This window comes from Talpa europaea (assembly GCF_964194135.1).
Source record: "Talpa europaea genome assembly, chromosome: 1".
Classification (NCBI taxonomy): Eukaryota; Metazoa; Chordata; class Mammalia; order Eulipotyphla; family Talpidae; genus Talpa; species Talpa europaea.
The window spans coordinates 396,646-409,470 of NC_140073.1; positions in this window are offsets into that span (position 1 = coordinate 396,646).

The window sequence follows — 12,825 nt, forward strand, 5'->3', positions numbered from 1 at the left end:
CGTGATCTCCTCCACACGCTCCCTCACGCCACAGGTCTCTGCAAGGGGGCGCGGGTGTCAGACACAGCCAGGCCCGCTGCGACCTCTGCCCTGCCTGCGGGGTCTCCCTGCCCACCCAGCGTCCGCCCCATCTGGCTGCACAGAGCCAGACGTCACTGCTGTGCGGGGGACAGCCTGCTGGCCGCTGACAGTGCCCTGGAGCTCAGCTACGTTGGGGGCCGGGGTGTTCCCAGAGGCAGATGCAGCTTTTCTGCTCTGCGCTGCCTCCAGCCCGCTCCCAGGGCCCTGCGCGACTCAGCCCTGTGCGCGCAGCTGTGTCTGGTCTGCTGGCCCAGAACCTGTGGGGGGACCAGGGAGGCGTTCAGTGTCTCTGGGTCAAGGGCCGGAATGAGCTCTGCCCACCTCCATCGGGGCGGCTTGCAGGACCTGCCAGGACGCTGGCAGCTGCAGCCTGGGCCAGGCAGTGGGCAGGCCCTGGCAGGTCTGTGGGGAGCGGGTGGCTGACCCGCTGAGACTCGGAAACGCGGCATGAAAGCTGTGAGGCGTCACCCCCGGGGGAGGCCAGGACAGCTCCTTGAGGGGGCAGCGGGCAGGAGGCCCGAGCACAGCGATCGAGGCAGGTGCGAGGGGGAGCTGGACACCCGCAGGTGCTAGAGCGTGCTGAAGAAGGAGGCGTCACGTACCTGGAGAGCTGGGAGGAGACGTGATGAGGGTAGATGCGGGAGAACCCCCGGTGGGGTGAGGCCCTAGGGAAGGCGAGGACATAGAGCTGGGCAGCCCCCCAGTGGACAGCGGGCCGGTGGTGCCAGGCAGCTGGGTAGTAAGGTTGGTGATGGGTGCGCTTGGAATGGATGTCACACCCCAAGTGGACGAAAGGAGACCGGGAGGACGGGAGGGGGACGTGAGGGGAGTGGAAAGCCAGGTGGTGGACTGAGAGGAGGTAGACCAGGTAGGAGCGCTGGCCGTGGCCCGGAGGGTGGTCAGAGTGGCTGTGGTGCTGAGGGGATGCTGGGTAAGCGACTCTGATATTGCAGCGGACAATACAGGGGTGGTGCTGGTCGCTGGGGACGGAGAGGGGCTACTGCTCGGAGGACCGGGGACGAGAGGGGTGCTAGAGAGGGACGACCCTGAGGGTGGGCCTGAGGTCCTGGGGTTGGTGGACAGGGAGTCAGGGGAGCTGGAGGCCATAGTCGAGAGACTGGGGGGCCCGCTGGGGCTCTGGGTTTTGGTTGTGGGGGAAACGGTGGCCCTACTGGTGGTGTTGGGGGTCCAGGTTGTGGGTCTGGCAGGGGTGGACTCAGGCAGGCTTGTGGGGGACGTAGGAGAGCCCTGGGCGGGGGACGTCTTGGAGGTGCTGATGGAACCCGGGGCCCGGGTAGAGCCGCTGGTGGAGGTTGGCAACGGTGGGGATGAGTGGGTGGGCCGTGAGCCTGACTCGGGGTGCTGCGTGGAAGCAGACGGGGGTCCTGTGGGTTGGCTGCTGGATGAGGACACCAAAGGCCACTTGTCTGGTTTGGTTGGGCTGATGGTTCTGAGTGTGGTCAGGGTCACGGCACTGGTGGAAATAGGAGGCTCGTGAGTGGAGAGGGAGGTCCTGGGGGCTGACGGGGCTCTCGGGGTGCTGCTGGTTCTGAGTGATGTCCCCGGGGGCGGGCCTGTGGTCCCGGGGGAGGTGGACACAGAGGCGGGGGAGCCGGAGGCCGTAGTGGAGAGAGTGTGGGGCCTGCTGGGGCTCTGGGTGTTGGTCCCGGGCGTCTCAGAGGCCTCAGTGGTGCTTTTTTGGAGCCCAGAGGTGTTTGTGGCAGGAGTGGTCATGGGCAGGTGGGTGGGTGACGCTGGAGAACCCTGTGCCGGGGACGTCTTGGGGGTGCTGACCGATCCTGGGTACCGGGTGGAGCCGCTGGTGGAGGTTGGCAACGGTGGGGACGAGTGGGTGGGCCGTGAGCCTGAGTCGGGGTGCTGCGTGGACGCGGAGGGGGGTCCTGTGGGTTGGATGCTGCCCGAGACAGATGGCCAATTTGCTGTTTGGGTCGCGGGTTTGGTTCTGAGTGAGGTGGGGGTCACGGGACCGGTGGAAAATGGTGGTAAGTGAGTGGAGAGGGAGGTCCTGGGGGCTGACGGGGCTCTCGGGGTGCTGCTGGTTCTGAGTGATGTCCCCGGGGGCGGGCCTGTGGTCCCGGGGGAGGTGGACACAGAGGCGGGGGAGCCGGAGGCCGTAGTGGAGAGAGTGTGGGGCCTGCTGGGGCTCTGGGTGTTGGTCCCGGGCGTCTCAGAGGCCCCAGTGGTGCCTTTTGGGGGCCCAGTGGTGTGTGTGGCAGGAGTGGTCGTGGGCAGGTGGGTGGGTGACGCTGGTGAACCCTGTGCCGGGGACGTCTTGGGGGTGCTGATCAAAACCGGGGCCTGGGTGGAGCCGCTGGTGGAGGTTGGCAAAGGTGGGGATGAGTGGGTGGGCCGTGAGCCTGAGTCGGGGTGCTGCGTGGACGCGGAGTTGGGTCCTGTGGGTTGGCTGCTGGCCGAGACCGATGGCCAGTTTGCTGGTTGGGTCGGGGGTTCGGTTCTGAGTGTGGTTGGGGTCACGGCGCTGGTGAAAATAGGAGGCACATGAGTGGACAGGGAGGTCCTGGGGGCTGACGGGGCTCTCGGGGTGCTGCTGGTTCTGAGTGATGTCCCCGGGGGTGGGCCTGTGGTCCCGGGGGAGGTGGACACAGAGGCGGGGGAGCCGGAGGCCGTAGTGGACAGAGTGTGGGGCCTGCTGGGGCTCTGGGTGTTGGTCCCGGGAGTCACCGAGGCCCCTGTGGTGCTTTTTGGGGGCCCAGTGGTGTGTATGGCAAGAGTGGTCGCGGGCAGCCCGGTGGGGGACGCGGGAGAACCCTGGATTGCGGATGTCTTGGGGGTGCTGACCGATACCGGGGCCCATGTGGAGCCGCTGGAGGAGGTGGGTAACGGCAAGGCCGAGTGTGTGGGAGGAGAGCCTGACTCGGGGTGCTGCGTGGACCCAGAGGAGGGTCCTGTGGGCCGGCTATTGGCCGAGGAGGCCGATGGCCAGTGTTCTGTCTGAGTTAGGGTGACAGTTCCGAGGGAGGTGGGGGTCACGGCACTGGTGGAAATAGGAGGCTCGTGAGTGGACAGGGAGGTCCTGGGGGCTGACGGGGCTCTCGGGGTGCTGCTGGTTCTGAGTGATGTCCCCGGGGGCCGGCCTGTGGTCCCGGGGGAGGTGGACACCGAGGCGGGGGAGCCGGAGGCCGTAGTGGAGAGAGTGTGGGGCCTGCTGGGGCTCTGGGTGTTGGTCCCGGGTGTCACCGAGGCCCCAGTGTCGCCTTTTGGGGGCCCAGTGGTATGTGTGGCAGGAGAGGTCGTGGGCAGGTGGGTGGGTGACGCTGGAGAACCCTGTGCCGGGGACGTCTTGGGGGTGCTGATCAAAACCGGGGCCTGGGTGGAGCCGCTAGTGGAGGTTGGCAAAGGTGGGGACGAGTGGGTGGGCCGTGAGCCTGAGTCGGGGTGCTGCGTGGACGCGGAGTTGGGTCCTGTGGGTTGGCTGCTGGCCGAGACCGAAGGCCAGTGTGCTGGTTGGGTCGGGGGTTCGGTTCTGAGTGTGGTTGGGGTCACGGCGCTGGTGGAAATAGGAGGCTCGTGAGTGGACAGGGAGGTCCTGGGGGCTGACGGGGCTCTCGGGGTGCTGCTGGTTCTGAGTGATGTCCCCGGGGGCGGGCCTGCGGTCCCGGGGGAGGTGGACACAGAGGCGGGGGAGCCCGAGGCCGTAGTAGAGAGAGTGTGGGGCCTGCTGGGGCTCTGGGTGTTGGTCCCGGGCGTCTCAGAGGCCTCAGTGGTGCTTTTTGGGGACCCAGTGGTGTGTGTGGCAAGAGTGGTCGCGGGCAGCCCGGTGGGGGACGCGGGAGAACCCTGGATTGCGGATGTCTTGGGGGTGCTGACCGATACTGGGGCCCGTGTGGAGCCGCTGGAGGAGGTGGGTAACGGCAAGGCCGAGTGTGTGGGAGGAGAGCCTGACTCGGGGTGCTGCGTGGACCAGGACGAGGGTCCCGTGGGCCGGCTATTGGCCGAGGAGGCCGATGGCCAGTGTTCTGTCTGAGTTAGGGTGACAGTTCCGAGGGAGGTGGGGGTCACGGCACTGGTGGAAATAGGAGGCTCGTGAGTGGACAGGGAGGTCCTGGGGGCTGACGGGGCTCTCGGGGTGCTGCTGGTTCTGAGTGATGTCCCCGGGGGCGGGCCTGTGGTCCCGGGGGAGCTGGACACAGAGGCGGGGGAGCCGGAGGCCGTAGTGGAGAGAGTGTGGGGCCTGCTGGGGCTCTGGGTGTTGGTCCCGGGCGTCTCAGAGGCCCCAGTGGTGCCTTTTGGGGGCCCAGTGGTGTGTGTGGCAGGAGTGGTCGTGGGCAGGTGGGTGGGTGACGCTGGTGAACCCTGTGCCGGGGACGTCTTGGGGGTGCTGATCAAAACCGGGGCCTGGGTGGAGCCGCTGGTGGAGGTTGGCAAAGGTGGGGACGAGTGGGTGGGCCGTGAGCCTGAGTCGGGGTGCTGCGTGGACGCGGAGTTGGGTCCTGTGGGTTGGCTGCTGGCCGAGACCGATGGCCAGTTTGCTGGTTGGGTCGGGGGTTCGGTTCTGAGTGTGGTTGGGGTCACGGCGCTGGTGGAAATAGGAGCCTCGTGAGTGGACAGGGAGGTCCTGGGGGCTGACGGGGCTCTCGGGGTGCTGCTGGTTCTGAGTGATGTCCCCGGGGGCGGGCCTGTGGTCCCGGGGGAGCTGGACACAGAGGCGGGGGAGCCGGAGGCCGTAGTGGAGAGAGTGTGGGTCCTGCTGGGGCTCTGGGTGTTGGTCCCGGGCGTCTCAGAGGCCCCAGTGGTGCCTTTTGGGGGCCCAGTGGTGTGTGTGGCAGGAGAGGTCGTGGGCAGGTGGGTGGGTGACGCTGGAGAACCCTGTGCCGGGGACGTCTTGGGGGTGCTGATCAAAACCGGGGCCTGGGTGGAGCCGCTGGTGGAGGTTGGCAACGGTGGGGACGAGTGGGTGGGCTTTGAGCCTGAGTCGGGGTGCTGCGTGGATGCGGAGGGGGCTCCTGTGGATTGGCTGCTGGCCGAGGAGGCCGATGGCCAATTTTCTGTTTGGGTCGGAGGTTCGGTTCTGAGTGAGGTGGGGGTCACGGCGCTGGTGGAAATAGGAGGCTCGTGAGTGGACAGGGAGGTCCTGGGGGCTGACGGGGCTCTCGGGGTGCTGCTGGTTCTGAGTGATGTCCCCGGGGGCGGGCCTGTGGTCCCGGGGGAGGTGGACACAGAGGCGGGGGAGCCGGAGGCCGTAGTGGAGAGAGTGTGGGGCCTGCTGGGTCTCTGGGTGTTGGTCCCGGGAGTCACCGAGGCCCCTGTGGTGCTTTTTGGGGGCCCAGTGGTGTGTATGGCAAGAGTGGTCGCGGGCAGCCCGGTGGGGGACGCGGGAGAACCCTGGATTGCGGATGTCTTGGGGGTGCTGACCGATACCGGGGCCCGTGTGGAGCCGCTGGAGGAGGTGGGTAACGGCAAGGCCGAGTGTGTGGGAGGAGAGCCTGACTCGGGGTGCTGCGTGGACCAGGACGAGGGTCCCGTGGGCCGGCTATTGGCCGAGGAGGCCGATGGCCAGTGTTCTGTCTGAGTTAGGGTGACAGTTCCGAGGGAGGTGGGGGTCACGGCACTGGTGGAAATAGGAGGCTCGTGAGTGGACAGGGAGGTCCTGGGGGCTGACGGGGCTCTCGGGGTGCTGCTGGTTCTGAGTGATGTCCCCGGGGGCGGGCCTGTGGTCCCGGGGGAGGTGGACACAGAGGCGGGGGAGCCGGAGGCTGTAGTAGAGAGAGTGTGGGGCCTGCTGGGGCTCTGGGTGTTGGTCCTCGGCGTCTCAGAGGTCCCAGTGGTGCCTTTTGGGGGCCCAGTGGTGTGTGTGGCAGGAGAGGTCGTGGGCAGGTGGGTGGGTGACGCTGGAGAACCCTGTGCCGGGGACGTCTTGGGGGTGCTGATCAAAACCGGGGCCTGGGTGGAGCCGCTGGTGGAGGTTGGCAAAAGTGGGGACGAGTGGGTGGGCCGTGAGCCTGAGTCGGGGTGCTGCGTGGACGCGGAGTTGGGTCCTGTGGGTTGGCTGCTGGCCGAGACCGATGGCCAGTTTGCTGGTTGGGTCGGGGGTTCGGTTCTGAGTGTGGTTGGGGTCACGGCGCTGGTGGAAATAGGAGCCTCGTGAGTGGACAGGGAGGTCCTGGGGGCTGACGGGGCTCTCGGGGTGCTGCTGGTGCTGAGTGATGTCCCGGGGGGCGGGCCTGTGGTCCCGGGGGAGGTGGACACCGAGGCGGGGGAGCCGGAGGCCGTAGTGGAGAGAGTGTGGGGCCTGCTGGGGCTCTGGGTGTTGGTCCCGGGCGTCTCAGAGGCCTCAGTGGTGCCTTTTGGGGGCCCAGTGGTGTGTGTGGCAGGAGTGGTCGTGGGCAGGTGGGTGGGTGACGCTGGAGAACCCTGTGCTGGGGACGTCTTGGGGGTGCTGATCAAAACCGGGGCCTGGGTGGAGCCGCTGGTGGAGGTTGGCAAAGGTGGGGACGAGTGGGTGGGCCGTGAGCCTGAGTCGGGGTGCTGCGTGGACACCGTGTTGGGTCCTGTGGGTTGGCTGCTGCCCGAGACCGATGGCCAGTTTGCTGGTTGGGTCGGGGGTTCGGTTCTGAGTGAGGTTGGGGTCACTGCGCTGGTGGAAATAGGAGGCTCGTGAGTGGAGAGGGAGGTCCTGGGGGCTGACGGGGCTCTCGGGGTGCTGCTGGTTCTGAGTGATGTCCCCGGGGGCGGGCCTGTGGTCCCGGGGGAGGTGGACACAGAGGCGGGGGAGCCGGAGGCCGTAGTGGAGAGAGTGTGGGGCCTGCTGGGTCTCTGGGTGTTGGTCCCGGGAGTCACCGAGGCCCCTGTGGTGCTTTTTGGGGGCCCAGTGGTGTGTATGGCAAGAGTGGTCGCGGGCAGCCCGGTGGGGGACGCGGGAGAACCCTGGATTGCGGATGTCTTGGGGGTGCTGACCGATACTGGGGCCCGTGTGGAGCCGCTGGAGGAGGTGGGTAACGGCAAGGCCGAGTGTGTGGGAGGAGAGCCTGACTCGGGGTGCTGCGTGGACCAGGACGAGGGTCCTGTGGGCCGGCTATTGGCCGAGGAGGCCGATGGCCAGTGTTCTGTCTGAGTTAGGGTGACAGTTCCGAGGGAGGTGGGGGTCACGGCGCTGGTGGAAATAGGAGGCTCGTGAGTGGACAGGGAGGTCCTGGGGGCTGACGGGGCTCTCGGGGTGCTGCTGGTTCTGAGTGATGTCCCGGGGGGCGGGCCTGTGGTCCCGGGGGAGGTGGATACAGAGGCGGGGGAGCCGGAGGCCGTAGTGGAGAGAGTCTGGGGCCTGCTGGGGCTCTGGGTGTTGGTCCCGGGCGTCTCAGAGGCCCCAGTGGTGCCTTTTGGGGGCCCAGTGGTGTGTGTGGCAGGAGTGGTCGTGGGCAGGTGGGTGGGTGACGCTGGAGAACCCTGTGCCGGGGACGTCTTGGGGGTGCTGATCAAAACCGGGGCCTGGGTGGAGCCGCTGGTGGAGGTTGGCAAAGGTGGGGACGAGTGGGTGGGCCGTGAGCCTGAGTCGGGGTGCTGCGTGGACGCCGTGTTGGGTCCTGTGGGTTGGCTGCTGCCCGAGACCGATGGCCAGTTTGCTGGTTGGGTCGGGGGTTCGGTTCTGAGTGAGGTTGGGGTCACTGCGCTGGTGGAAATAGGAGGCTCGTGAGTGGAGAGGGAGGTCCTGGGGGCTGACGGGGCTCTCGGGGTGCTGCTGGTTCTGAGTGATGTCCCCGGGGGCGGGCCTGTGGTCCCGGGGGAGGTGGACACAGAGGCGGGGGAGCCGGAGGCCGTAGTGGAGAGAGTGTGGGGCCTGCTGGGTCTCTGGGTGTTGGTCCCCGGAGTCACCGAGGCCCCTGTGGTGCTTTTTGGGGGCCCAGTGGTGTGTATGGCAAGAGTGGTCGCGGGCAGCCCGGTGGGGGACGCGGGAGAACCCTGGATTGCGGATGTCTTGGGGGTGCTGACCGATACTGGGGCCCGTGTGGAGCCGCTGGAGGAGGTGGGTAACGGCAAGGCCGAGTGTGTGGGAGGAGAGCCTGACTCGGGGTGCTGCGTGGACCCAGACGAGGGTCCTGAAGGCCGGCTATTGGCCGAGGAGGCCGATGGCCAGTGTTCTGTCTGAGTTAGGGTGACAGTTCCGAGGGAGGTGGGGGTCACGGCACTGGTGGAAATAGGAGGCTCGTGAGTGGACAGGGAGGTCCTGGGGGCTGACGGGGCTCTCGGGGTGCTGCTGGTTCTGAGTGATGTCCCCGGGGGCGGGCCTGTGGTCCCGGGGGAGGTGGACACAGAGGCGGGGGAGCCGGAGGCCGTAGTGGAGAGAGTGTGGGGCCTGCTGGGGCTCTGGGTGTTGGTCCTGGGCGTCTCAGAGGTCCCAGTGGTGCCTTTTGGGGGCCCAGTGGTGTGTGTGGCAGGAGTGGTCGTGGGCAGGTGAGCGGGTGACGCTGGAGAACCCTGTGCCGGGGACGTCTTGGGGGTGCTGATCAAAACCGGGGCCTGGGTGGAGCCGCTGGTGGAGGTTGGCAAAGGTGGGGACGAGTGGGTGGGCTGTGAGCCTGAGTCGGGGTGCTGCGTGGACGCGGAGTTGGGTCCTGTGGGTTGGCTGCTGGCCGAGACCGATGGCCAGTTTGCTGGTTGGGTCGGGGGTTCGGTTCTGAGTGTGGTTGGGGTCACGGCGCTGGTGGAAATAGGAGCCTCGTGAGTGGACAGGGAGGTCCTGGGGGCTGACGGGGCTCTCGGGGTGCTGCTGGTTCTGAGTGATGTCCCCGGGGGCGGGCCTGTGGTTCCGGGGGAGGTGGACACCGAGGCGGGGGAGCCGGAGGCCGTAGTGGAGAGAGTGTGGGGCCTGCTGGGGTTCTGGGTGTTGGTCCCGGGCGTCTCAGAGGCCCCAGTGGTGCCTTTTGGGGGCCCAGTGGTGTGTGTGGCAGGAGAGGTCGTGGGCAGGTGGGTGGGTGACGCTGGAGAACCCTGTGCCGGGGACGTCTTGGGGGTGCTGATCAAAACCGGGGCCTGGGTGGAGCCGCTGGTGGAGGTTGGCAACGGTGGGGACGAGTGGGTGGGCTTTGAGCCTGAGTCGGGGTGCTGCGTGGGTGCGGAGGGGGGTCCTGTGGATTGGCTGCTGGCCGAGGAGGCCGATGGCCAATTTTCTGTTTGGGTCGGAGGTTCGGTTCTGAGTGAGGTGGGGGTCACGGCGCTGGTGGAAATAGGAGGCTCGTGAGTGGAGAGGGAGGTCCTGGGGGCTGACGGGGCTCTCGGGGTGCTGCTGGTTCTGAGTGATGTCCCCGGGGGCGGGCCTGTGGTCCCGGGGGAGGTGGTCACAGAGGCGGGGGAGCCGGAGGCCGTAGTGGAGAGAGTGTGGGGCCTGCTGGGGCTCTGGGTGTTGGTCCCGGGCGTCTCAGAGGCCTCAGTGGTGCTTTTTGGGGACCCAGTGGTGTGTGTGGCAAGAGTGGTCGCGGGCAGCCCGGTGGGGGACGCGGGAGAACCCTGGATTGCGGATGTCTTGGGGGTGCTGACCGATACCGGGGCCTGGGTGGAGCCGCTGGTGGAGGTTGGCAAAGGTGGGGACGAGTGGGTGGGCCGTGAGCCTGAGTCGGGGTGCTGCGTGGACGCGGAGTTGGGTCCTGTGGGTTGGCTGCTGGCCGAGACCGATGGCCAGTTTGCTGGTTGGGTCGGGGGTTCGGTTCTGAGTGAGGTTGGGGTCACTGCGCTGGTGGAAATAGGAGGCTCGTGAGTGGAGAGGGAGGTCCTGGGGGCTGACGGGGCTCTCGGGGTGCTGCTGGTTCTGAGTGATGTCCCCGGGGGCGGGCCTGTGGTCCCGGGGGAGGTGGACACAGAGGCGGGGGAGCCGGAGGCCGTAGTGGAGAGAGTGTGGGGCCTGCTGGGTCTCTGGGTGTTGGTCCCGGGAGTCACCGAGGCCCCTGTGGTGCTTTTTGGGGGCCCAGTGGTGTGTGTGGCAAGAGTGGTCGCGGGCAGCCCGGTGGGGGACGCGGGAGAACCCTGGATTGCGGATGTCTTGGGGGTGCTGACCGATACCGGGGCCCGTGTGGAGCCGCTGGAGGAGGTGGGTAACGGCAAGGCCGAGTGTGTGGGAGGAGAGCCTGACTCGGGGTGCTGCGTGGACCAGGACGAGGGTCCCGTGGGCCGGCTATTGGCCGAGGAGGCCGATGGCCAGTGTTCTGTCTGAGTTAGGGTGACAGTTCCGAGGGATGTAGGGGTCACGGCACTGGTGGAAATAGGAGGCTCGTGAGTGGACAGGGAGGTCCTGGGGGCTGACGGGGCTCTCGGGGTGCTGCTGGTTCTGAGTGATGTCCCCGGGGGCGGGCCTGTGGTCCCGGGGGAGCTGGACACAGAGGCGGGGGAGCCGGAGGCCGTAGTGGAGAGAGTGTGGGGCCTGCTGGGGCTCTGGGTGTTGGTCCTGGGCGTCTCAGAGGTCCCAGTGGTGCCTTTTGGGGGCCCAGTGGTGTGTGTGGCAGGAGAGGTCGTGGGCAGGTGGGTGGGTGACGCTGGAGAACCCTGTGCCGGGGACGTCTTGGGGGTGCTGATCAAAACCGGGGCCTGGGTGGAGCCGCTGGTGGAGGTTGGCAAAGGTGGGGACGAGTGGGTGGGCCGTGAGCCTGAGTCGGGGTGCTGCGTGGACGCCGTGTTGGGTCCTGTGGGTTGGCTGCTGGCCGAGACCGAAGGCCAGTTTGCTGGTTGGGTCGGGTGTTCGGTTTTCAGTGTGGTTGGGGTCACGGCACTGGTGGAAATAGGAGGCTCGTGAGTGGAGAGGGAGGTCCTGGGGGCTGACGGGGCTCTCGGGGTGCTGCTGGTTCTGAGTGATGTCCCCGGGGGCGGGCCTGTGGTCCCGGGGGAGGTGGACACAGAGGCGGGGGAGCCGGAGGCCGTAGTGGACAGAGTGTGGGGCCTGCTGGGGCTCTGGGTGTTGGTCCCGGGCGTCTCAGAGGCCTCAGTGGTGCTTTTTGGGGACCCAGTGGTGTGTGTGGCAAGAGTGGTCGCGCGCAGCCCGGTGGGGGACGCGGGAGAACCCTGGATTGCGGATGTCTTGGGGGTGCTGACCGATACCGGGGCCCGTGTGGAGCCGCTGGAGGAGGTGGGTAACGGCAAGGCCGAGTGTGTGGGAGGAGAGCCTGACTCGGGGTGCTGCGTGGACCAGGACGAGGGTCCCGTGGGCCGGCTATTGGCCGAGGAGGCCGATGGCCAGTGTTCTGTCTGAGTTAGGGTGATAGTTCCGAGGGAGGTGGGGGTCACGGCACTGGTGGAAATAGGAGGCTCGTGAGTGGACAGGGAGGTCCTGGGGGCTGACGGGGCTCTCGGGGTGCTGCTGGTTCTGAGTGATGTCCCCGGGGGCGGGCCTGTGGTCCTGGGCGTGGTGGATACAGCGGCGGGGGACACAGAGGTTGTGGTCCGTTGCGTTGGGCCCCCGCCTGGTCTGGTTGTCTTTGCCGTGTGGGGGTGCGGTCTGGTGGTTTGGGTGCTGCCTTGGGCCGTGAGGGTCTGTGCTGTGAGCGCCGTGTCCTGGCTGACGGTGCCTCCTGGCCCGCGGGGGCTGCTTGGCATGTCTGGGGATCGGCAGGCGTTGGTTGGTGGTGGCCTCTGTGGGCCTGGAGTGTCCCCTCTCCCCACACTTCGCTCGCGGGTCGTGGCCATGGTTCCCTCCTGGTCCCTCCTGTGCTGCGGAGGGTGCCCCTACCCGCGAGGTGCTTACTTGGGGGCGTCTCGGTCAGCTCCAGGGTGGGCAGCGCGGCCGAGGTGCGGGCTGTGTGGCGGGCGGTGGAGCGTGTGGTGGTGTCGGGGGCTGATGCTGCCGGCCGCGTAGTCGCCCGGGTCTCCGTGGGTCCCGCATCCGTGGCCCCGGCCGTGGACGTGTGTATTGTGGCCGGTGTTGCCCACGCGGTGATGGAGGAGGTGGCTGCGGAGGGCGCTGCGTGACGTGCCGTCCCGCCGCCCGCTTTTCCCTGTGCCCCCCCCCCCACCGCCCGCAGACCCGACTCCGGGGTCAGGGTCTCGCTCCGGCCCTGCGCCCCAGGCGAGCCCCGTGTGCAGCCCGGCCGCGCCTCCCGCCCCTCCTGCTGGGCCCCGGGGCCGCCGTGCCCTGGGGGTGGGCCAACCGCAGGCCTGGCAGCCCCGACGCCCCCGGCCCTGGGACCCATCTCCCCCCTCGCGGGCGTGGGCGGCCGGGATGGTCTGTGGGGGCCCTTGTTCGTGGTGACGCTACCTGCCCACGTGGAGGTGGGGGCTGCGGCTGTGGGCGGTGTCTGGCTGGGGCGGGCAGGAGTGGGCGAGGAGGCTGCCGCTGTGCCAGCCGAGCTGCCGGGCCTGGTGGTGCCGGGTGCGGCCGTGGTGGGCGGGCCTGGTGGGGACAGGGCGCTTGTGGGCGGGAGGCGGGTTCCGAGCCCTGGTGGCCTGGCTCTCGGGGGCTCGCGTTGCCCTGCCTGTGTGCTGGGGTGGTGGCGGCAGCGTGGTGGCTGGGGTCCCCCCTGGGGTCCTGCCATCCACACCCAGGTCCCTGTGGCCTCTGTCCCTGTCCCTCCCCCAGGTACGTGGCCGCCGCCGTCGTCTGCTCTCGGGGAGAGCCCACCCTATCTCGGCGCCAGTGGCACGGCCCCACCTCCCGGCACGGCCCTGGGGCTGGGTGGCTTCCCTGCCTGGCCCCACCCGGTGGACCTTTGGAAGCCCCGTGTCCCCAGGGCCCGACCCGGGGTGCTGTCTAGGAGCTGAGGCCTGAACACTGGGGTGCAGGCCTGTCTC